A 25,753-nucleotide genomic window follows, 5' to 3' on the forward strand; every position below is an offset into this window, starting at 1 on the left:
AACTGCATTCTGGTCCCAAAGATTTTTTCACATATAATGAGTGCAAAGAGAAATTCAGAGAGTCCAATAAATGAAAAGGATCTAATGGAGGATTGGGGGCAGTCGAAAATAACCCAGCAACCCGTGCACACCCTGCGCCCATCAGCATTCCCTCTATCCCCCATTTCAGACAGCCTGTTTGGGGTGACCAAGGATGAGCAAGGATATCGGGGAAGTGTGTTCCTTCGTGGGCAGACTAGGGACTCGCAGGTCCAAGGACAGTGATGTGCTATTTGACTAAGTAAGCGCTATAGGCACAGGCTAACACACATTGGTGAACTCCCAGAGGGAGCGGAGAAGCCTCCAGCAAAGGACTATCCCATTTTTTCCTTTAGCACTCACGAAACTGCATTTTGGTCCCAAAGATTTTTTCACATATAATGAGTGCAAAGACAAGTTCGGAAAGTCCAATAAATGAAAAGGATCTAATTGAGGATTGGGGGCAGTCGAAAATAACCCAGCAAGCTGTGCACACCCTGCGCCCATCAGCATTCCCTCTACACCCCAGGTCAGACAGCCTGTTAGGGGTGACCTAGAATGACTAAGGATGACCAGGAAGTGATAGGGCAGCATGGTAGTCCACACCCTCGCCAGTAAGAGGCAGCTGATGTGGTATTTGCCACAGGAAGGAGTACCCCATACTAGCCAACAGAGATTGGGGAACTCCAGAGGGAGCATAGAAGCCTCTGGCAAAGGACTATCCTGTCTTTTTCTTTTGGACACATGAAAGTGCATTTCTGGTCCCAAAGATCTTTTTCCATAGAATGAGTAAAAACAAAAGTTTAGACAGTCCAACAAACAAAAAGGAGTTAATCGAGGATTGGGGGAAATCCAAATAACCCAGCAAGCCATGCACACCTAGTGCCCATGTGGCATTCCCTCTATCCCCCTTGTCAAGCAGCCTGTTTGGGGTGACCAAGGATGAGCAAGGATATCTGGAAATTGTGGTCCTTCGTGGGCAGTCCACGGCCTCGCAGGTCCAGGGACAGTGGTGTGGTATTTGACCAAGTAAGCGCTATTGGCACAGGCCAACACACATTGGTGAACTCCCAGAGGGAGCAGAGAAGCCTCCAGCAAAGGACTATCCCATTTTTTCCTTTAGCACTCACGAAACTGCATTCTGGTCCCAAAGATTTTTTCACATATAATGAGTGCAAAGAGAAATTCAGAGAGTCCAATAAATGAAAAGGATCTAATGGAGGATTGGGGGCAGTCGAAAATAACCCAGCAACCCGTGCACACCCTGCGCCCATCAGCATTCCCTCTATCCCCCATTTCAGACAGCCTGTTTGGGGTGACCAAGGATGAGCAAGGATATCTAGAAAGTGTGGTCCTTCGTGGGCAGTCCACAGCCTCGCAGGTCCAGGGACAGTGGTGTGGTATTTGACAAAGTAAGCGCTATTGACACAGGCCAACACACATTGGTGAACTCCAAGAGGGAGCGAGAAGCCTCCAGCAAAGGACTATCCCGTTTTTTCCTTTAGCACTCACGAAACTGCAGTCTGGTCCCAAAGATATTTTCACATACAATGAGTGCAAAGAGAAATTCAGAAAGTCCAATAAATGAAAAGGATCTAATGGAGGATTGGGGGCAGTCGAAAATAACCCAGCAAGCCGTGCACACCCTGCGCCCATCAGCATTCCCTCTACACCCCAGGTCAGACAGCCTGTTAGGGGTGACCTAGAATGACTAAGGATGACCAGGATGTGATAGGGCAGCATGGTAGTCCACACCCTCGCCAGTAAGAGGCAGCTGATGTGGTATTTGCCACAGGAAGGAGTACCCCATACTAGCCAACAGAGATTGGGGAACTCCAGAGGGAGCTGAGAAGCCTCTGGCAAAGGACTATCCTCTCTTTTTCTTTGGGACACATGAAAGTGCATTTCTGGTCCCAAAGATCTTTTTCCATAGAATGAGTAAAAACAAAAGTTTAGACAGTACAACAAACAAAAAGGAGTTAATCGAGGATTGGGGGAAATCCAAATAACCCAGCAAGCCATGCACACCTAGTGCCCATGTGGCATTCCCTCTATCCCCCTTGTCAAGCAGCCTGTTTGGGGTGACCAAGGATGAGCAAGGATATCTGGAAATTGTGGTCCTTCGTGGGCAGCCCACGGCCTCGCAGGTCCAGGGACAGTGGTGTGGTATTTGACCAAGTAAGCGCTATTGGCACAGGCCAACACACATTGGTGAACTCCCAGAGGGAGCAGAGAAGCCTCCAGCAAAGGACTATCCCGTTTTTTCCTTTAGCACTCACGAAACTGCATTCTGGTCCCAAAGATTTTTTCACATATAATGAGTGCAAAGAGAAATTCAGAGAGTCCAATAAATGAAAAGGATCTAATGGAGGATTGGGGGCAGTCGAAAATAACCCAGCAACCCGTGCACACCCTGCGCCCATCAGCATTCCCTCTATCCCCCATTTCAGACAGCCTGTTTGGGGTGACCAAGGATGAGCAAAGATATCGGGGAAGTGTGGTCCTTCGTGGGCAGACTAGGGACTCGCAGGTCCAAGGACAGTGATGTGCTATTTGACTAAGTAAGCGCTATAGGCACAGGCTAACACACATTGGTGAACTCCCAGAGGGAGCAGAGAAGCCTCCAGCAAAGGACTATGCCATTTTTTCCTTTAGCACTCACGAAACTGCAGTCTGGTCCCAAAGATATTTTCACATACAATGAGTGCAAAGAGAAATTCAGAAAGTCCAATAAATGAAAAGGATCTAATGGAGGATTGGGGGCAGTCGAAAATAACCCAGCAACCCGTGCACACCCTGCGCCCATCAGCATTCCCTCTACACCCCAGGTCAGACAGCCTGTTAGGGGTGACCTAGAATGACTAAGGATGACCAGGATGTGATAGGGCAGCATGGTAGTCCACACCCTCGCCAGTAAGAGGCAGCTGATGTGGTATTTGCCACAGGAAGGAGTACCCCATACTAGCCAACAGAGATTGGGGAACTCCAGAGGGAGCTGAGAAGCCTCTGGCAAAGGACTATCCTCTCTTTTTCTTTGGGACACATGAAAGTGCATTTCTGGTCCCAAAGATCTTTTTCCATAGAATGAGTAAAAACAAAAGTTTAGACAGTCCAACAAACAAAAAGGAGTTAATCGAGGATTGGGGGAAATCCAAATAACCCAGCAAGCCATGCACACCTAGTGCCCATGTGGCATTCCCTCTATCCCCCTTGTCAAGCAGCCTGTTTGGGGTGACCAAGGATGAGCAAGGATATCTGGAAATTGTGGTCCTTCGTGGGCAGCCCACGGCCTCGCAGGTCCAGGGACAGTGGTGCGGTATTTGACCAAGTAAGCGCTATTGGCACAGGCCAACACACATTGGTGAACTCCCAGAGGGAGCAGAGAAGCCTCCAGCAAAGGACTATCCCGTTTTTTCCTTTAGCACTCACGAAACTGCATTCTGGCCCCAAAGATTTTTTCACATATAATGAGTGCAAAGAGAAATTCAGAAAGTCCAATAAATGAAAAGGATCTAATGGAGGATTGGGGGCAGTCGAAAATAACCCAGCAACCCGTGCACACCCTGCGCCCATCAGCATTCCCTCTATCCCCCATTTCAGACAGCCTGTTTGGGGTGACCAAGGATGAGCAAGGATATCTAGAAAGTGTGGTCCTTCGTGGGCAGTCCACAGCCTCGCAGGTCCAGGGACAGTGGTGTGGTATTTGACAAAGTAAGCGCTATTGACACAGGCCAACACACATTGGTGAACTCCAAGAGGGAGCGAAAAGCCTCCAGCAAAGGACTATCCCGTTTTTTCCTTTAGCACTCACGAAACTGCAGTCTGGTCCCAAAGATATTTTCACATACAATGAGTGCAAAGAGAAATTCAGAAAGTCCAATAAATGAAAAGGATCTAATGGAGGATTGGGGGCAGTCGAAAATAACCCAGCAAGCTGTGCACACCCTGCGCCCATCAGCATTCCCTCTACACCCCATTTCAGACAGCCTGTTTGGGGTGACCAAGGATGAGCAAGGATATCTGGAAATTGTGGTCCTTCGTGGGCAGTCTATGGCCTCGCAGGTCCAGGGACAGTGGTGTGGTATTTGACAAAGTAAGCGCTATTGGCACAGGCCAACACACATTGGTGAACTCCCAGAGGGAGCAGAGAAGCCTCCAGCAAAAGACTATCCCGTTTTTTCCTTTAGCACTCACGAAACTGCATTCTGGTCCCAAAGATTTTTTCACATATAATGAGTGCAAAGAGAAATTCAGAGAGTCCAATAAATGAAAAGGATCTAATGGAGGATTGGGGGCAGTCGAAAATAACCCAGCAAGCCCTGCACACCCTGCGCCCATCAGCATTCCCTCTATCCCCCATTTCAGACAGCCTGTTTGGGGTGACCAAGGATGAGCAAGGATATCGGGGAAGTGTGTTCCTTCGTGGGCAGACTAGGGACTCGCAGGTCCAAGGACAGTGATGTGCTATTTGACTAAGTAAGCGCTATAGGCACAGGCTAACACACATTGGTGAACTCCCAGAGGGAGCGGAGAAGCCTCCAGCAAAGGACTATCCCATTTTTTCCTTTAGCACTCACGAAACTGCATTTTGGTCCCAAAGATTTTTTCACATATAATGAGGTCAAAGACAAGTTCAGAAAGTCCCATAAATGAGAAGGATCTAATGGAGGATTGGGGGGAGTCGAAAATAACCCAGCAAGCTGTGCACACCCTGCGCCCATCAGCATTCCCTCTACACCCCAGGTCAGACAGCCTGTTAGGGGTGACCTAGAATGACTAAGGATGACCAGGATGTGATAGGGCAGCATGGTAGTCCACACCCTCGCCAGTAAGAGGCAGCTGATGTGGTATTTGCCACAGGAAGGAGTACCCCATACTAGCCAACAGAGATTGGGGAACTCCAGAGGGAGCGGAGAAGCCTCTGGCAAAGGACTATCCTCTCTTTTTCTTTGGGACACATGAAAGTGCATTTCTGGTCCCAAAGATCTTTTTCCATAGAATGAGTAAAAACAAAAGTTTAGACAGTCCAACAAACAAAAAGGAGTTAATCGAGGATTGGGGGAAATCCAAATAACCCAGCAAGCCATGCACACCTAGTGCCCATGTGGCATTCCCTCTATCCCCCTTGTCAAGCAGCCTGTTTGGGGTGACCAAGGATGAGCAAGGATATCTGGAAATTGTGGTCCTTCGTGGGCAGTCCACGGCCTCGCAGGTCCAGGGACAGTGGTGTGGTATTTGACCAAGTAAGCGCTATTGGCACAGGCCAACACACATTGGTGAACTCCCAGAGGGAGCAGAGAAGCCTCCAGCAAAGGACTATCCCGTTTTTTCCTTTAGCACTCACGAAACTGCATTCTGGTCCCAAAGATTTTTTCACATATAATGAGTGCAAAGAGAAATTCAGAAAGTCCAATAAATGAAAAGGATCTAATGGAGGATTGGGGGCAGTCGAAAATAACCCAGCGAGCCTTGCACACCCTGCGCCCATCAGCATTCCCTCTATCCCCCATTTCAGACAGCCTGTTTGGGGTGACCAAGGATGAGCAAGGATATCGAGGAAGTGTAGTCCTTCGTGGGCAGACTAGGGACTCGCAGGTCCAAGGACAGTGATGTGCTATTTGACTAAGTAAGCGCTATAGGCACAGGCTAACACACATTGGTGAACTCCCAGAGGGAGCGGAGAAGCCTCCAGCAAAGGACTATCCCATTTTTTCCTTTAGCACTCACGAAACTGCATTTTGGTCCCAAAGATTTTTTCACATATAATGAGTGCAAAGACAAGTTCAGAAAGTCCAATAAATGAGAAGGATCTAATGGAGGATTGGGGGGAGTCGAAAATAACCCAGCAAGCTGTGCACACCCTGCGCCCATCAGCATTCCCTCTACACCCCAGGTCAGACAGCCTGTTAGGGGTGACCTAGAATGACTAAGGATGACCAGGAAGTGATAGGGCAGCATGGTAGTCCACACCCTCGCCAGTAAGAGGCAGCTGATGTGGTATTTGCCACAGGAAGGAGTACCCCATACTAGCCAACAGAGATTGGGGAACTCCAGAGGGAGCATAGAAGCCTCTGGCAAAGGACTAACCTGTCTTTTTCTTTTGGACACATGAAAGTGCATTTCTGGTCCCAAAGATCTTTTTCCATAGAATGAGTAAAAACAAAAGTTTAGACAGTCCAACAAACAAAAAGGAGTTAATCGAGGATTGGGGGAAATCCAAATAACCCAGCAAGCCATGCACACCTAGTGCCCATGTGGCATTCCCTCTATCCCCCTTGTCAAGCAGCCTGTTTGGGGTGACCAAGGATGAGCAAGGATATCTGGAAATTGTGGTCCTTCGTGGGCAGTCCACGGCCTCGCAGGTCCAGGGACAGTGGTGTGGTATTTGACCAAGTAAGCGCTATTGGCACAGGCCAACACACATTGGTGAACTCCCAGAGGGAGCAGAGAAGCCTCCAGCAAAGGACTATCCCATTTTTTCCTTTAGCACTCACGAAACTGCATTCTGGTCCCAAAGATTTTTTCACATATAATGAGTGCAAAGAGAAATTCAGAGAGTCCAATAAATGAAAAGGATCTAATGGAGGATTGGGGGCAGTCGAAAATAACCCAGCAACCCGTGCACACCCTGCGCCCATCAGCATTCCCTCTATCCCCCATTTCAGACAGCCTGTTTGGGGTGACCAAGGATGAGCAAGGATATCTAGAAAGTGTGGTCCTTCGTGGGCAGTCCACAGCCTCGCAGGTCCAGGGACAGTGGTGTGGTATTTGACAAAGTAAGCGCTATTGACACAGGCCAACACACATTGGTGAACTCCAAGAGGGAGCGAGAAGCCTCCAGCAAAGGACTATCCCGTTTTTTCCTTTAGCACTCACGAAACTGCAGTCTGGTCCCAAAGATATTTTCACATACAATGAGTGCAAAGAGAAATTCAGAAAGTCCAATAAATGAAAAGGATCTAATGGAGGATTGGGGGCAGTCGAAAATAACCCAGCAAGCCGTGCACACCCTGCGCCCATCAGCATTCCCTCTACACCCCAGGTCAGACAGCCTGTTAGGGGTGACCTAGAATGACTAAGGATGACCAGGATGTGATAGGGCAGCATGGTAGTCCACACCCTCGCCAGTAAGAGGCAGCTGATGTGGTATTTGCCACAGGAAGGAGTACCCCATACTAGCCAACAGAGATTGGGGAACTCCAGAGGGAGCTGAGAAGCCTCTGGCAAAGGACTATCCTCTCTTTTTCTTTGGGACACATGAAAGTGCATTTCTGGTCCCAAAGATCTTTTTCCATAGAATGAGTAAAAACAAAAGTTTAGACAGTCCAACAAACAAAAAGGAGTTAATCGAGGATTGGGGGAAATCCAAATAACCCAGCAAGCCATGCACACCTAGTGCCCATGTGGCATTCCCTCTATCCCCCTTGTCAAGCAGCCTGTTTGGGGTGACCAAGGATGAGCAAGGATATCTGGAAATTGTGGTCCTTCGTGGGTAGTCCACGGCCTCGCAGGTCCAGTGACAGTGGTGTGGTATTTGACAAAGTAATCGCTATTGGCACAGGCCAACACACATTGGTGAACTCCCAGAGGGAGCGGAGAAGCCTCCAGCAAAAGACTATCCCGTTTTTTCCTTTAGCACTCACGAAACTGCATTCTGGTCCCAAAGATTTTTTCACATATAATGAGTGCAAAGAGAAATTCAGAGAGTCCAATAAATGAAAAGGATCTAATGGAGGATTGGGGGCAGTCGAAAATAACCCAGCAACCCGTGCACACCCTGCGCCCATCAGCATTCCCTCTATCCCCCATTTCAGACAGCCTGTTTGGGGTGACCAAGGATGAGCAAGGATATCGGGGAAGTGTGTTCCTTCGTGGGCAGACTAGGGACTCGCAGGTCCAAGGACAGTGATGTGCTATTTGACTAAGTAAGCGCTATAGGCACAGGCTAACACACATTGGTGAACTCCCAGAGGGAGCGGAGAAGCCTCCAGCAAAGGACTATCCCATTTTTTCCTTTAGCACTCACGAAACTGCATTTTGGTCCCAAAGATTTTTTCACATATAATGAGTGCAAAGACAAGTTCGGAAAGTCCAATAAATGAAAAGGATCTAATTGAGGATTGGGGGCAGTCGAAAATAACCCAGCAAGCTGTGCACACCCTGCGCCCATCAGCATTCCCTCTACACCCCAGGTCAGACAGCCTGTTAGGGGTGACCTAGAATGACTAAGGATGACCAGGAAGTGATAGGGCAGCATGGTAGTCCACACCCTCGCCAGTAAGAGGCAGCTGATGTGGTATTTGCCACAGGAAGGAGTACCCCATACTAGCCAACAGAGATTGGGGAACTCCAGAGGGAGCATAGAAGCCTCTGGCAAAGGACTATCCTGTCTTTTTCTTTTGGACACATGAAAGTGCATTTCTGGTCCCAAAGATCTTTTTCCATAGAATGAGTAAAAACAAAAGTTTAGACAGTCCAACAAACAAAAAGGAGTTAATCGAGGATTGGGGGAAATCCAAATAACCCAGCAAGCCATGCACACCTAGTGCCCATGTGGCATTCCCTCTATCCCCCTTGTCAAGCAGCCTGTTTGGGGTGACCAAGGATGAGCAAGGATATCTGGAAATTGTGGTCCTTCGTGGGCAGTCCACGGCCTCGCAGGTCCAGGGACAGTGGTGTGGTATTTGACCAAGTAAGCGCTATTGGCACAGGCCAACACACATTGGTGAACTCCCAGAGGGAGCAGAGAAGCCTCCAGCAAAGGACTATCCCGTTTTTTCCTTTAGCACTCACGAAACTGCATTCTGGTCCCAAAGATTTTTTCACATATAATGAGTGCAAAGAGAAATTCAGAGAGTCCAATAAATGAAAAGGATCTAATGGAGGATTGGGGGCAGTCGAAAATAACCCAGCAACCCGTGCACACCCTGCGCCCATCAGCATTCCCTCTATCCCCCATTTCAGACAGCCTGTTTGGGGTGACCAAGGATGAGCAAGGATATCGGGGAAGTGTGGTCCTTCGTGGGCAGACTAGGGACTCGCAGGTCCAAGGACAGTGATGTGCTATTTGACTAAGTAAGCGCTATAGGCACAGGCTAACACACATTGGTGAACTCCCAGAGGGAGCAGAGAAGCCTCCAGCAAAGGACTATCCCATTTTTTCCTTTAGCACTCACGAAACTGCAGTCTGGTCCCAAAGATATTTTCACATACAATGAGTGCAAAGAGAAATTCAGAAAGTCCAATAAATGAAAAGGATCTAATGGAGGATTGGGGGCAGTCGAAAATAACCCAGCAACCCGTGCACACCCTGCGCCCATCAGCATTCCCTCTACACCCCAGGTCAGACAGCCTGTTAGGGGTGACCTAGAATGACTAAGGATGACCAGGATGTGATAGGGCAGCATGGTAGTCCACACCCTCGCCAGTAAGAGGCAGCTGATGTGGTATTTGCCACAGGAAGGAGTACCCCATACTAGCCAACAGAGATTGGGGAACTCCAGAGGGAGCGGAGAAGCCTCTGGCAAAGGACTATCCTGTCTTTTTCTTTTGGACACATGAAAGTGCATTTCTGGTCCCAAAGATCTTTTTCCATAGAATGAGTAAAAACAAAAGTTTAGACAGTCCAACAAACAAAAAGGAGTTAATCGAGGATTGGGGGAAATCCAAATAACCCAGCAAGCCATGCACACCTAGTGCCCATGTGGCATTCCCTCTATCCCCCTTGTCAAGCAGCCTGTTTGGGGTGACCAAGGATGAGCAAGGATATCTGGAAATTGTGGTCCTTCGTGGGCAGTCCACGGCCTCGCAGGTCCAGGGACAGTGGTGTGGTATTTGACCAAGTAAGCGCTATTGGCACAGGCCAACACACATTGGTGAACTCCCAGAGGGAGCAGAGAAGCCTCCAGCAAAGGACTATCCCGTTTTTTCCTTTAGCACTCACGAAACTGCATTCTGGCCCCAAAGATTTTTTCACATATAATGAGTGCAAAGAGAAATTCAGAAAGTCCAATAAATGAAAAGGATCTAATGGAGGATTGGGGGCAGTCGAAAATAACCCAGCAAGCCCTGCACACCCTGCGCCCATCAGCATTCCCTCTATCCCCCATTTCAGACAGCCTGTTTGGGGTGACCAAGGATGAGCAAGGATATCTAGAAAGTGTGGTCCTTCGTGGGCAGTCCACAGCCTCGCAGGTCCAGGGACAGTGGTGTGGTATTTGACAAAGTAAGCGCTATTGACACAGGCCAACACACATTGGTGAACTCCAAGAGGGAGCGAAAAGCCTCCAGCAAAGGACTATCCCGTTTTTTCCTTTAGCACTCACGAAACTGCAGTCTGGTCCCAAAGATATTTTCACATACAATGAGTGCAAAGAGAAATTCAGAAAGTCCAATAAATGAAAAGGATCTAATGGAGGATTGGGGGCAGTCGAAAATAACCCAGCAAGCTGTGCACACCCTGCGCCCATCAGCATTCCCTCTACACCCCATTTCAGACAGCCTGTTTGGGGTGACCAAGGATGAGCAAGGATATCTGGAAATTGTGGTCCTTCGTGGGCAGTCTATGGCCTCGCAGGTCCAGGGACAGTGGTGTGGTATTTGACAAAGTAAGCGCTATTGGCACAGGCCAACACACATTGGTGAACTCCCAGAGGGAGCGGAGAAGCCTCCAGCAAAAGACTATCCCGTTTTTTCCTTTAGCACTCACGAAACTGCATTCTGGTCCCAAAGATTTTTTCACATATAATGAGTGCAAAGAGAAATTCAGAGAGTCCAATAAATGAAAAGGATCTAATGGAGGATTGGGGGCAGTCGAAAATAACCCAGCAAGCCCTGCACACCCTGCGCCCATCAGCATTCCCTCTATCCCCCATTTCAGACAGCCTGTTTGGGGTGACCAAGGATGAGCAAGGATATCGGGGAAGTGTGGTCCTTCGTGGGCAGACTAGGGACTCGCAGGTCCAAGGACAGTGATGTGCTATTTGACTAAGTAAGCGCTATAGGCACAGGCTAACACACATTGGTGAACTCCCAGAGGGAGCAGAGAAGCCTCCAGCAAAGGACTATCCCATTTTTTCCTTTAGCACTCACGAAACTGCATTTTGGTCCCAAAGATTTTTTCACATATAATGAGGTCAAAGACAAGTTCAGAAAGTCCAATAAATGAGAAGGATCTAATGGAGGATTGGGGGCAGTCGAAAATAACCCAGCAACCCGTGCACACCCTGCGCCCATCAGCATTCCCTCTATCCCCCATTTCAGACAGCCTGTTTGGGGTGACCAAGGATGAGCAAGGATATCTAGAAAGTGTGGTCCTTCGTGGGCAGTCCACAGCCTCGCAGGTCCAGGGACAGTGGTGTGGTATTTGACAAAGTAAGCGCTATTGACACAGGCCAACACACATTGGTGAACTCCAAGAGGGAGCGAAAAGCCTCCAGCAAAGGACTATCCCGTTTTTTCCTTTAGCACTCACGAAACTGCAGTCTGGTCCCAAAGATATTTTCACATACAATGAGTGCAAAGAGAAATTCAGAAAGTCCAATAAATGAAAAGGATCTAATGGAGGATTGGGGGCAGTCGAAAATAACCCAGCAAGCTGTGCACACCCTGCGCCCATCAGCATTCCCTCTACACCCCATTTCAGACAGCCTGTTTGGGGTGACCAAGGATGAGCAAGGATATCTGGAAATTGTGGTCCTTCGTGGGCAGTCTATGGCCTCGCAGGTCCAGGGACAGTGGTGTGGTATTTGACAAAGTAAGCGCTATTGGCACAGGCCAACACACATTGGTGAACTCCCAGAGGGAGCAGAGAAGCCTCCAGCAAAGGACTATCCCGTTTTTTCCTTTAGCACTCACGAAACTGCATTCTGGTCCCAAAGATTTTTTCACATATAATGAGTGCAAAGAGAAATTCAGAGAGTCCAATAAATGAAAAGGATCTAATGGAGGATTGGGGGCAGTCGAAAATAACCCAGCAAGCCCTGCACACCCTGCGCCCATCAGCATTCCCTCTATCCCCCATTTCAGACAGCCTGTTTGGGGTGACCAAGGATGAGCAAGGATATCGGGGAAGTGTGTTCCTTCGTGGGCAGACTAGGGACTCGCAGGTCCAAGGACAGTGATGTGCTATTTGACTAAGTAAGCGCTATAGGCACAGGCTAACACACATTGGTGAACTCCCAGAGGGAGCGGAGAAGCCTCCAGCAAAGGACTATCCCATTTTTTCCTTTAGCACTCACGAAACTGCATTTTGGTCCCAAAGATTTTTTCACATATAATGAGGTCAAAGACAAGTTCAGAAAGTCCCATAAATGAGAAGGATCTAATGGAGGATTGGGGGGAGTCGAAAATAACCCAGCAAGCTGTGCACACCCTGCGCCCATCAGCATTCCCTCTACACCCCAGGTCAGACAGCCTGTTAGGGGTGACCTAGAATGACTAAGGATGACCAGGATGTGATAGGGCAGCATGGTAGTCCACACCCTCGCCAGTAAGAGGCAGCTGATGTGGTATTTGCCACAGGAAGGAGTACCCCATACTAGCCAACAGAGATTGGGGAACTCCAGAGGGAGCGGAGAAGCCTCTGGCAAAGGACTATCCTCTCTTTTTCTTTGGGACACATGAAAGTGCATTTCTGGTCCCAAAGATCTTTTTCCATAGAATGAGTAAAAACAAAAGTTTAGACAGTCCAACAAACAAAAAGGAGTTAATCGAGGATTGGGGGAAATCCAAATAACCCAGCAAGCCATGCACACCTAGTGCCCATGTGGCATTCCCTCTATCCCCCTTGTCAAGCAGCCTGTTTGGGGTGACCAAGGATGAGCAAGGATATCTGGAAATTGTGGTCCTTCGTGGGCAGTCCACGGCCTCGCAGGTCCAGGGACAGTGGTGTGGTATTTGACCAAGTAAGCGCTATTGGCACAGGCCAACACACATTGGTGAACTCCCAGAGGGAGCAGAGAAGCCTCCAGCAAAGGACTATCCCGTTTTTTCCTTTAGCACTCACGAAACTGCATTCTGGTCCCAAAGATTTTTTCACATATAATGAGTGCAAAGAGAAATTCAGAAAGTCCAATAAATGAAAAGGATCTAATGGAGGATTGGGGGCAGTCGAAAATAACCCAGCGAGCCTTGCACACCCTGCGCCCATCAGCATTCCCTCTATCCCCCATTTCAGACAGCCTGTTTGGGGTGACCAAGGATGAGCAAGGATATCGAGGAAGTGTAGTCCTTCGTGGGCAGACTAGGGACTCGCAGGTCCAAGGACAGTGATGTGCTATTTGACTAAGTAAGCGCTATAGGCACAGGCTAACACACATTGGTGAACTCCCAGAGGGAGCGGAGAAGCCTCCAGCAAAGGACTATCCCATTTTTTCCTTTAGCACTCACGAAACTGCATTTTGGTCCCAAAGATTTTTTCACATATAATGAGTGCAAAGACAAGTTCAGAAAGTCCAATAAATGAGAAGGATCTAATGGAGGATTGGGGGGAGTCGAAAATAACCCAGCAAGCTGTGCACACCCTGCGCCCATCAGCATTCCCTCTACACCCCAGGTCAGACAGCCTGTTAGGGGTGACCTAGAATGACTAAGGATGACCAGGAAGTGATAGGGCAGCATGGTAGTCCACACCCTCGCCAGTAAGAGGCAGCTGATGTGGTATTTGCCACAGGAAGGAGTACCCCATACTAGCCAACAGAGATTGGGGAACTCCAGAGGGAGCATAGAAGCCTCTGGCAAAGGACTAACCTGTCTTTTTCTTTTGGACACATGAAAGTGCATTTCTGGTCCCAAAGATCTTTTTCCATAGAATGAGTAAAAACAAAAGTTTAGACAGTCCAACAAACAAAAAGGAGTTAATCGAGGATTGGGGGAAATCCAAATAACCCAGCAAGCCATGCACACCTAGTGCCCATGTGGCATTCCCTCTATCCCCCTTGTCAAGCAGCCTGTTTGGGGTGACCAAGGATGAGCAAGGATATCTGGAAATTGTGGTCCTTCGTGGGCAGTCCACGGCCTCGCAGGTCCAGGGACAGTGGTGTGGTATTTGACCAAGTAAGCGCTATTGGCACAGGCCAACACACATTGGTGAACTCCCAGAGGGAGCAGAGAAGCCTCCAGCAAAGGACTATCCCATTTTTTCCTTTAGCACTCACGAAACTGCATTCTGGTCCCAAAGATTTTTTCACATATAATGAGTGCAAAGAGAAATTCAGAGAGTCCAATAAATGAAAAGGATCTAATGGAGGATTGGGGGCAGTCGAAAATAACCCAGCAACCCGTGCACACCCTGCGCCCATCAGCATTCCCTCTATCCCCCATTTCAGACAGCCTGTTTGGGGTGACCAAGGATGAGCAAGGATATCTAGAAAGTGTGGTCCTTCGTGGGCAGTCCACAGCCTCGCAGGTCCAGGGACAGTGGTGTGGTATTTGACAAAGTAAGCGCTATTGACACAGGCCAACACACATTGGTGAACTCCAAGAGGGAGCGAGAAGCCTCCAGCAAAGGACTATCCCGTTTTTTCCTTTAGCACTCACGAAACTGCAGTCTGGTCCCAAAGATATTTTCACATACAATGAGTGCAAAGAGAAATTCAGAAAGTCCAATAAATGAAAAGGATCTAATGGAGGATTGGGGGCAGTCGAAAATAACCCAGCAAGCCGTGCACACCCTGCGCCCATCAGCATTCCCTCTACACCCCAGGTCAGACAGCCTGTTAGGGGTGACCTAGAATGACTAAGGATGACCAGGATGTGATAGGGCAGCATGGTAGTCCACACCCTCGCCAGTAAGAGGCAGCTGATGTGGTATTTGCCACAGGAAGGAGTACCCCATACTAGCCAACAGAGATTGGGGAACTCCAGAGGGAGCTGAGAAGCCTCTGGCAAAGGACTATCCTCTCTTTTTCTTTGGGACACATGAAAGTGCATTTCTGGTCCCAAAGATCTTTTTCCATAGAATGAGTAAAAACAAAAGTTTAGACAGTCCAACAAACAAAAAGGAGTTAATCGAGGATTGGGGGAAATCCAAATAACCCAGCAAGCCATGCACACCTAGTGCCCATGTGGCATTCCCTCTATCCCCCTTGTCAAGCAGCCTGTTTGGGGTGACCAAGGATGAGCAAGGATATCTGGAAATTGTGGTCCTTCGTGGGTAGTCCACGGCCTCGCAGGTCCAGTGACAGTGGTGTGGTATTTGACAAAGTAATCGCTATTGGCACAGGCCAACACACATTGGTGAACTCCCAGAGGGAGCGGAGAAGCCTCCAGCAAAAGACTATCCCGTTTTTTCCTTTAGCACTCACGAAACTGCATTCTGGTCCCAAAGATTTTTTCACATATAATGAGTGCAAAGAGAAATTCAGAGAGTCCAATAAATGAAAAGGATCTAATGGAGGATTGGGGGCAGTCGAAAATAACCCAGCAACCCGTGCACACCCTGCGCCCATCAGCATTCCCTCTATCCCCCATTTCAGACAGCCTGTTTGGGGTGACCAAGGATGAGCAAGGATATCGGGGAAGTGTGTTCCTTCGTGGGCAGACTAGGGACTCGCAGGTCCAAGGACAGTGATGTGCTATTTGACTAAGTAAGCGCTATAGGCACAGGCTAACACACATTGGTGAACTCCCAGAGGGAGCGGAGAAGCCTCCAGCAAAGGACTATCCCATTTTTTCCTTTAGCACTCACGAAACTGCATTTTGGTCCCAAAGATTTTTTCACATATAATGAGTGCAAAGACAAGTTCGGAAAGTCCAATAAATGAAAAGGATCTAATTGAGGATTGGGGGCAGTCGAAAATAACCCAGCAAGCTGTGCACACCCTGCGCCCATCAGCATTCCCTCTACACCCCAGGTCAGACAGCCTGTTAGGGGTGACCTAGAATGACTAAGGATGACCAGGAAGTGATAGGGCAGCATGGTAGTCCACACCCTCGCCAGTAAGAGGCAGCTGATGTGGTATTTGCCACAGGAAGGAGTACCCCATACTAGCCAACAGAGATTGGGGAACTCCAGAGGGAGCATAGAAGCCTCTGGCAAAGGACTATCCTGTCTTTTTCTTTTGGACACATGAAAGTGCATTTCTGGTCCCAAAGATCTTTTTCCATAGAATGAGTAAAAACAAAAGTTTAGACAGTCCAACAAACAAAAAGGAGTTAATCGAGGATTGGGGGAAATCCAAATAACCCAGCAAGCCATGCACACCTAGTGCCCATGTGGCATTCCCTCTATCCCCCTTGTCAAGCAGCCTGTTTGGGGTGACCAAGGATGAGCAAGGATATCTGGAAATTGTGGTCCTTCGTGGGCAGTCCACGGCCTCGCAGGTCCAGGGACAGTGGTGTGGTATTTGACCAAGTAAGCGCTATTGGCACAGGCCAACACACATTGGTGAACTCCCAGAGGGAGCAGAGAAGCCTCCAGCAAAGGACTATCCCGTTTTTTCCTTTAGCACTCACGAAACTGCATTCTGGTCCCAAAGATTTTTTCACATATAATGAGTGCAAAGAGAAATTCAGAGAGTCCAATAAATGAAAAGGATCTAATGGAGGATTGGGGGCAGTCGAAAATAACCCAGCAACCCGTGCACACCCTGCGCCCATCAGCATTCCCTCTATCCCCCATTTCAGACAGCCTGTTTGGGGTGACCAAGGATGAGCAAGGATATCGGGGAAGTGTGGTCCTTCGTGGGCAGACTAGGGACTCGCAGGTCCAAGGACAGTGATGTGCTATTTGACTAAGTAAGCGCTATAGGCACAGGCTAACACACATTGGTGAACTCCCAGAGGGAGCAGAGAAGCCTCCAGCAAAGGACTATCCCATTTTTTCCTTTAGCACTCACGAAACTGCAGTCTGGTCCCAAAGATATTTTCACATACAATGAGTGCAAAGAGAAATTCAGAAAGTCCAATAAATGAAAAGGATCTAATGGAGGATTGGGGGCAGTCGAAAATAACCCAGCAACCCGTGCACACCCTGCGCCCATCAGCATTCCCTCTACACCCCAGGTCAGACAGCCTGTTAGGGGTGACCTAGAATGACTAAGGATGACCAGGATGTGATAGGGCAGCATGGTAGTCCACACCCTCGCCAGTAAGAGGCAGCTGATGTGGTATTTGCCACAGGAAGGAGTACCCCATACTAGCCAACAGAGATTGGGGAACTCCAGAGGGAGCGGAGAAGCCTCTGGCAAAGGACTATCCTCTCTTTTTCTTTGGGACACATGAAAGTGCATTTCTGGTCCCAAAGATCTTTTTCCATAGAATGAGTAAAAACAAAAGTTTAGACAGTCCAACAAACAAAAAGGAGTTAATCGAGGATTGGGGGAAATCCAAATAACCCAGCAAGCCATGCACACCTAGTGCCCATGTGGCATTCCCTCTATCCCCCTTGTCAAGCAGCCTGTTTGGGGTGACCAAGGATGAGCAAGGATATCTGGAAATTGTGGTCCTTCGTGGGCAGTCCACGGCCTCGCAGGTCCAGGGACAGTGGTGTGGTATTTGACCAAGTAAGCGCTATTGGCACAGGCCAACACACATTGGTGAACTCCCAGAGGGAGCAGAGAAGCCTCCAGCAAAGGACTATCCCGTTTTTTCCTTTAGCACTCACGAAACTGCATTCTGGCCCCAAAGATTTTTTCACATATAATGAGTGCAAAGAGAAATTCAGAAAGTCCAATAAATGAAAAGGATCTAATGGAGGATTGGGGGCAGTCGAAAATAACCCAGCAAGCCCTGCACACCCTGCGCCCATCAGCATTCCCTCTATCCCCCATTTCAGACAGCCTGTTTGGGGTGACCAAGGATGAGCAAGGATATCTAGAAAGTGTGGTCCTTCGTGGGCAGTCCACAGCCTCGCAGGTCCAGGGACAGTGGTGTGGTATTTGACAAAGTAAGCGCTATTGACACAGGCCAACACACATTGGTGAACTCCAAGAGGGAGCGAAAAGCCTCCAGCAAAGGACTATCCCGTTTTTTCCTTTAGCACTCACGAAACTGCAGTCTGGTCCCAAAGATATTTTCACATACAATGAGTGCAAAGAGAAATTCAGAAAGTCCAATAAATGAAAAGGATCTAATGGAGGATTGGGGGCAGTCGAAAATAACCCAGCAAGCTGTGCACACCCTGCGCCCATCAGCATTCCCTGTACACCCCATTTCAGACAGCCTGTTTGGGGTGACCAAGGATGAGCAAGGATATCTGGAAATTGTGGTCCTTCGTGGGCAGTCTATGGCCTCGCAGGTCCAGGGACAGTGGTGTGGTATTTGACAAAGTAAGCGCTATTGGCACAGGCCAACACACATTGGTGAACTCCCAGAGGGAGCGGAGAAGCCTCCAGCAAAAGACTATCCCGTTTTTTCCTTTAGCACTCACGAAACTGCATTCTGGTCCCAAAGATTTTTTCACATATAATGAGTGCAAAGAGAAATTCAGAGAGTCCAATAAATGAAAAGGATCTAATGGAGGATTGGGGGCAGTCGAAAATAACCCAGCAAGCCCTGCACACCCTGCGCCCATCAGCATTCCCTCTATCCCCCATTTCAGACAGCCTGTTTGGGGTGACCAAGGATGAGCAAGGATATCGGGGAAGTGTGGTCCTTCGTGGGCAGACTAGGGACTCGCAGGTCCAAGGACAGTGATGTGCTATTTGACTAAGTAAGCGCTATAGGCACAGGCTAACACACATTGGTGAACTCCCAGAGGGAGCAGAGAAGCCTCCAGCAAAGGACTATCCCATTTTTTCCTTTAGCACTCACGAAACTGCATTTTGGTCCCAAAGATTTTTTCACATATAATGAGGTCAAAGACAAGTTCAGAAAGTCCAATAAATGAGAAGGATCTAATGGAGGATTGGGGGGAGTCGAAAATAACCCAGCAAGCTGTGCACACCCTGCGCCCATCAGCATTCCCTCTACACCCCAGGTCAGACAGCCTGTTAGGGGTGACCTAGAATGACTAAGGATGACCAGGATGTGATAGGGCAGCATGGTAGTCCACACCCTCGCCAGTAAGAGGCAGCTGATGTGGTATTTGCCACAGGAAGGAGTACCCCATACTAGCCAACAGAGATTGGGGAACTCCAGAGGGAGCGGAGAAGCCTCTGGCAAAGGACTATCCTCTCTTTTTCTTTGGGACACATGAAAGTGCATTTCTGGTCCCAAAGATCTTTTTCCATAGAATGAGTAAAAACAAAAGTTTAGACAGTACAACAAACAAAAAGGAGTTAATCGAGGATTGGGGGAAATCCAAATAACCCAGCAAGCCATGCACACCTAGTGCCCATGTGGCATTCCCTCTATCCCCCTTGTCAAGCAGCCTGTTTGGGGTGACCAAGGATGAGCAAGGATATCTGGAAATTGTGGTCCTTCGTGGGCAGTCCACGGCCTCGCAGGTCCAGGGACAGTGGTGTGGTATTTGACCAAGTAAGCGCTATTGGCACAGGCCAACACACATTGGTGAACTCCCAGAGGGAGCAGAGAAGCCTCCAGCAAAGGACTATCCCGTTTTTTCCTTTAGCACTCACGAAACTGCATTCTGGTCCCAAAGATTTTTTCACATATAATGAGTGCAAAGAGAAATTCAGAAAGTCCAATAAATGAAAAGGATCTAATGGAGGATTGGGGGCAGTCGAAAATAACCCAGCGAGCCGTGCACACCCTGCGCCCATCAGCATTCCCTCTATCCCCCATTTCAGACAGCCTGTTTGGGGTGACCAAGGATGAGCAAGGATATCGGGGAAGTGTAGTCCTTCGTGGGCAGACTAGGGACTCGCAGGTCCAAGGACAGTGATGTGCTATTTGACTAAGTAAGCGCTATAGGCACAGGCTAACACACATTGGTGAACTCCCAGAGGGAGCGGAGAAGCCTCCAGCAAAGGACTATCCCATTTTTTCCTTTAGCACTCACGAAACTGCATTCTGGTCCCAAAGATTTTTTCACATATAATGAGTGCAAAGAGAAATTCAGAAAGTCCAATAAATGAAAAGGATCTAATGGAGGATTGGGGGCAGTCGAAAATAACCCAGCAACTCACGCACACCCTGCGCCCATCAGCATTCCCTCTATCCCCCATTTCAGACAGCCTGTTTGGGGTGACCAAGGATGAGCAAGGATATCTAGAAAGTGTGGTCCTTCGTGGGCAGTCCACAGCCTCGCAGGTCCAGGGACAGTGGTGTGGTATTTGACAAAGTAAGCGCTATTGACACAGGCCAACACACATTGGTGAACTCCAAGAGGGAGCGAGAAGCCTCCAGCAAAGGACTATCCCGTTTTTTCCTTTAGCACTCACGAAACTGCAGTCTGGTCCCAAAGATATTTTCACATACAATGAGTGCAAAGAGAAATTCAGAAAGTCCAATAAATGAAAAGGATCTAATGGAGGATTGGGGGCAGTCGAAAATAACCCAGCAACCCGTGCACACCCTGCGCCCATCAGCATTCCCTCTACACCCCAGGTCAGACAGCCTGTTAGGGGTGACCTAGAATGACTAAGGATGACCAGGATGTGATAGGGCAGCATGGTAGTACACACCCTCGCCAGTAAGAGGCAGCTGATGTGGTATTTGCCACAGGAAGGAGTACCCCATACTAGCCAACAGAGATTGGGGAACTCCAGAGGGAGCGGAGAAGCCTCTGGCAAAGGACTATCCTCTCTTTTTCTTTGGGACACATGAAAGTGCATTTCTGGTCCCAAAGATCTTTTTCCATAGAATGAGTAAAAACAAAAGTTTAGACAGTCCAACAAACAAAAAGGAGTTAATCGAGGATTGGGGGAAATCCAAATAACCCAGCAAGCCATGCACACCTAGTGCCCATGTGGCATTCCCTCTATCCCCCTTGTCAAGCAGCCTGTTTGGGGTGACCAAGGATGAGCAAGGATATCTGGAAATTGTGGTCCTTCGTGGGCAGCCCACGGCCTCGCAGGTCCAGGGACAGTGGTGTGGTATTTGACCAAGTAAGCGCTATTGGCACAGGCCAACACACATTGGTGAACTCCCAGAGGGAGCAGAGAAGCCTCCAGCAAAGGACTATCCCGTTTTTTCCTTTAGCACTCATGAAACTGCATTCTGGTCCCAAAGATTTTTTCACATATAATGAGTGCAAAGAGAAATTCAGAGAGTCCAATAAATGAAAAGGATCTAATGGAGGATTGGGGGCAGTCGAAAATAACCCAGCAACCCGTGCACACCCTGCGCCCATCAGCATTCCCTCTATCCCCCATTTCAGACAGCCTGTTTGGGGTGACCAAGGATGAGCAAGGATATCGGGGAAGTGTGGTCCTTCGTGGGCAGACTAGGGACTCGCAGGTCCAAGGACAGTGATGTGCTATTTGACTAAGTAAGCGCTATAGGCACAGGCTAACACACATTGGTGAACTACCAGAGGGAGCAGAGAAGCCTCCAGCAAAGGACTATCCCATTTTTTCCTTTAGCACTCACGAAACTGCATTTTGGTCCCAAAGATTTTTTCACATATAATGAGTGCAAAGACAAGTTCAGAAAGTCCAATAAATGAGAAGGATCTAATGGAGGATTGGGGGGAGTCGAAAATAACCCAGCAACACCTGCACACCCTGCGCCCATCAGCATTCCCTCTACACCCCAGGTCAGACAGCCTGTTAGGGGTGACCTAGAATGACTAAGGATGACCAGGAAGTGATAGGGCAGCATGGTAGTCCACACCCTCGCCAGTAAGAGGCAGCTGATGTGGTATTTGCCACAGGAAGGAGTACCCCATACTAGCCAACAGAGATTGGGGAACTCCAGAGGGAGCGGAGAAGCCTCTGGCAAAGGACTATCCTGTCTTTTTCTTTTGGACATATGAAAGAGCATTTCTGGTCCCAAATATCTTTTTCCATAGAATGAGTAAAAACAAAAGTTTAGACAGTCCAACAAACAAAAAGGAGTTAATCGAGGATTGGGGGAAATCCAAATAACCCAGCAAGCCATGCACACCTAGTGTCCATGTGGCATTCCCTATATCCCCCGTGTCAAGCAGCCTGTTTGGGGTGACCAAGGATGAGCAAGGATATCTGGAAATTGTGGTCCTTCGTGGGCAGTCCACGGCCTCGCAGGTCTAGGGACAGTGGTGTGGTATTTGACCAAGTAAGCGCTATTGGCACAGGCCAACACACATTGGTGAACTCCCAGAGGGAGCAGAGAAGCCTCCAGCAAAGGACTATCCCGTTTTTTCCTTTAGCACTCACGAAACTGCATTCTGGCCCCAAAGATTTTTTCACATATAATGAGTGCAAAGAGAAATTCAGAAAGTCCAATAAATGAAAAGGATCTAATGGAGGATTGGGGGCAGTCGAAAATAACCCAGCAACCCGTGCACACCCTGCGCCCATCAGCATTCCCTCTATCCCCCATTCAGACAGCCTGTTTGGGGTGACCAAGGATGAGCAAGGATATCTAGAAAGTGTGGTCCTTCGTGGGCAGTCCACAGCCTCGCAGGTCCAGGGACAGTGGTGTGGTATTTGACAAAGTAAGCGCTATTGACACAGGCCAACACACATTGGTGAACTCCAAGAGGGAGCGAGAAGCCTCCAGCAAAGGACTATCCCGTTTTTTCCTTTAGCACTCACGAAACTGCAGTCTGGTCCCAAAGATATTTTCACATACAATGAGTGCAAAGAGAAATTCAGAAAGTCCAATAAATGAAAAGGATCTAATGGAGGATTGGGGGCAGTCGAAAATAACCCAGCAAGCTGTGCACACCCTGCGCCCATCAGCATTCCCTCTACACCCCATTTCAGACAGCCTGTTTGGGGTGACCAAGGATGAGCAAGGATATCGGGAAATTGTGGTCCTTCGTGGGCAGTCTATGGCCTCGCAGGTCCAGGGACAGTGATGTGGTATTTGACAAAGTAAGCGCTATTGGCACAGGCCAACACACATTGGTGAACTCCCAGAGGGAGCAGAGAAGCCTCCAGGAAAGGATATCCTGTTTTTTTCTTTGACACACAGGAAACTGCATTTTGGTCCCAAAGATTTTTTCACATATAATGAGTGCAAAGACAAGTTCGGAAAGGCCAATAAATGAAAAGGATCTAATTGAGGATTGGGGGCAGTCGAAAATAACCCAGCAAGCTGTGCACACCCTGCGCCCATCAGCATTCCCTCTACACCACAGGTCAGACAGCCTGTTAGGGGTGACCTAGAATGACTAAGGATGACCAGGAAGTGATAGGGCAGCATGGTAGTCCACACCCTCGCCAGTAAGAGGCAGCTGATGTGGTATTTGCCACAGGAAGGAGTACCCCATACTAGCCAACAGAGATTGGGGAACTCCAGAGGGAGCATAGAAGCCTCTGGCAAAGGACTATCCTGTCTTTTTCTTTTGGACACATGAAAGTGCATTTCTGGTCCCAAAGATCTTTTTCCATAGAATGAGTAAAAACAAAAGTTAAGACAGTCCAACAAACAAAAAGGAGTTAATCGAGGATTGGGGGAAATCCAAATAACCCAGCAAGCCATGCACACCTAGTGCCCATGTGGCATTCCCTCTATCCCCCTTGTCAAGCAGCCTGTTTGGGGTGATCAAGGATGAGCAAGGATATCTGGAAATTGTGGTCCTTCGTGGGCAGTCCACAGACTCGCAGGTCCAGGGACAGTGGTGTGGTATTTGACAAAGTAAGCGCTATTGGCACAGGCCAACACATATTGGTGAACTCCCAGAGGGAGCGGAGAAGCCTCCAGCAAAAGACTATCCCGTTTTTTCCTTTAGCACTCACGAAACTGCATTCTGGTCCCAAAGATTTTTTCACATATAATGAGTGCAAAGAGAAATTCAGAGAGTCCAATAAATGAAAAGGATCTAATGGAGGATTGGGGGCAGTCGAAAATAACCCAGCAAGCCCTGCACACCCTGCGCCCATCAGCATTCCCTCTATCCCCCATTTCAGACAGCCTGTTTGGGGTGACCAAGGATGAGCAAGGATATCGGGGAAGTGTGGTCCTTCGTGGGCAGACTAGGGACTCGCAGGTCCAAGGACAGTGATGTGCTATTTGACTAAGTAAGCGCTATAGGCACAGGCTAACACACATTGGTGAACTCCCAGAGGGAGCAGAGAAGCCTCCAGCAAAGGACTATCCCATTTTTTCCTTTAGCACTCACGAAACTGCATTTTGGTCCCAAAGATTTTTTCACATATAATGAGTGCAAAGACAAGTTCAGAAAGTCCAATAAATGAGAAGGATCTAATGGAGGATTGGGGGGAGTCGAAAATAACCCAGCAACCCCTGCACACCCTGCGCCCATCAGCATTCCCTCTACACCCCAGGTCAGACAGCCTGTTAGGGGTGACCTAGAATGACTAAGGATGACCAGGAAGTGATAGGGCAGCATGGTAGTCCACACCCTCGCCAGTAAGAGGCAGCTGATGTGGTATTTGCCACAGGAAGGAGTACCCCATACTAGCCAACAGAGATTGGGGAACTCCAGAGGGAGCGGAGAAGCCTCTGGCAAAGGACTATCCTCTCGTTTTCTTTGGGACACATGAAAGTGCATTTCTGGTCCCAAAGATCTTTTTCCATAGAATGAGTAAAAACAAAAGTTTAGACAGTCCAACAAACAAAAAGGAGTTAATCGAGGATTGGGGGAAATCCAAATAACCCAGCAAGCCATGCACACCTAGTGCCCATGTGGCATTCCCTCTATCCCCCTTGTCAAGCAGCCTGTTTGGGGTGACCAAGGATGAGCAAGGATATCTGGAAATTGTGGTCCTTCGTGGGCAGTCCACGGCCTCGCAGGTCCAGGGACAGTGGTGTGGTATTTGACCAAGTAAGCGCTATTGGCACAGGCCAACACACATTGGTGAACTCCCAGAGGGAGCAGAGAAGCCTCCAGCAAAGGACTATCCCGTTTTGTCCTTTAGCACTCACGAAACTGCATTCTGGTCCCAAAGATTTTTTCACATATAATGAGTGCAAAGAGAAATTCAGAAAGTCCAATAAATGAAAAGGATCTAATGGAGAATTGGGGGCAGTCGAAAATAACCCAGCAAGCCGTGCACACCCTGTGCCCATCAGCATTCCCTCTATCCCCCATTTCAGACAGCCTGTTTGGGGTGACCAAGGATGAGCAAGGATATCGGGGAAGTGTGGTCCTTCGTGGGCAGACTAGGGACTCGCAGGTCCAAGGACAGTGATGTGCTATTTGACTAAGTAAGCGCTATAGGCACAGGCTAACACACATTGGTGAACTCCCAGAGGGAGCGGAGAAGCCTCCAGCAAAGGACTATCCCATTTTTTCCTTTAGCACTCACGAAACTGCATTTTGGTCCCAAAGATTTTTTCACATATAATGAGTGCAAAGACAAGTTCAGAAAGTCCAATAAATGAGAAGGATCTAATGGAGGATTGGGGGGAGTCGAAAATAACCCAGCAAGCTGTGCACACCCTGCGCCCATCAGCATTCCCTCTACACCCCAGGTCAGACAGCCTATTAGGGGTGACCTAGAATGACTAAGGATGACCAGGAAGTGATAGGGCAGCATGGTAGTCCACACCCTAGCCAGTAAGAGGCAGCTGATGTGGTATTTGCCACAGGAAGGAGTACCCCATACTAGCCAACAGAGATTGGGGAACTCCAGAGGGAGCATAGAAGCCTCTGGCAAAGGACTATCCTGTCTTTTTCTTTTGGACATATGAAAGAGCATTTCTGGTCCCAAAGATCTTTTTCCATAGAATGAGTAAAAACAAAAGTTTAGACAGTCCAACAAACAAAAAGGAGTTA

Source organism: Myotis nattereri (assembly GCF_964212035.1).
Source record: "Myotis nattereri genome assembly, chromosome: X".
In the NCBI taxonomy this organism is placed as follows: domain Eukaryota; kingdom Metazoa; phylum Chordata; class Mammalia; order Chiroptera; family Vespertilionidae; genus Myotis; species Myotis nattereri.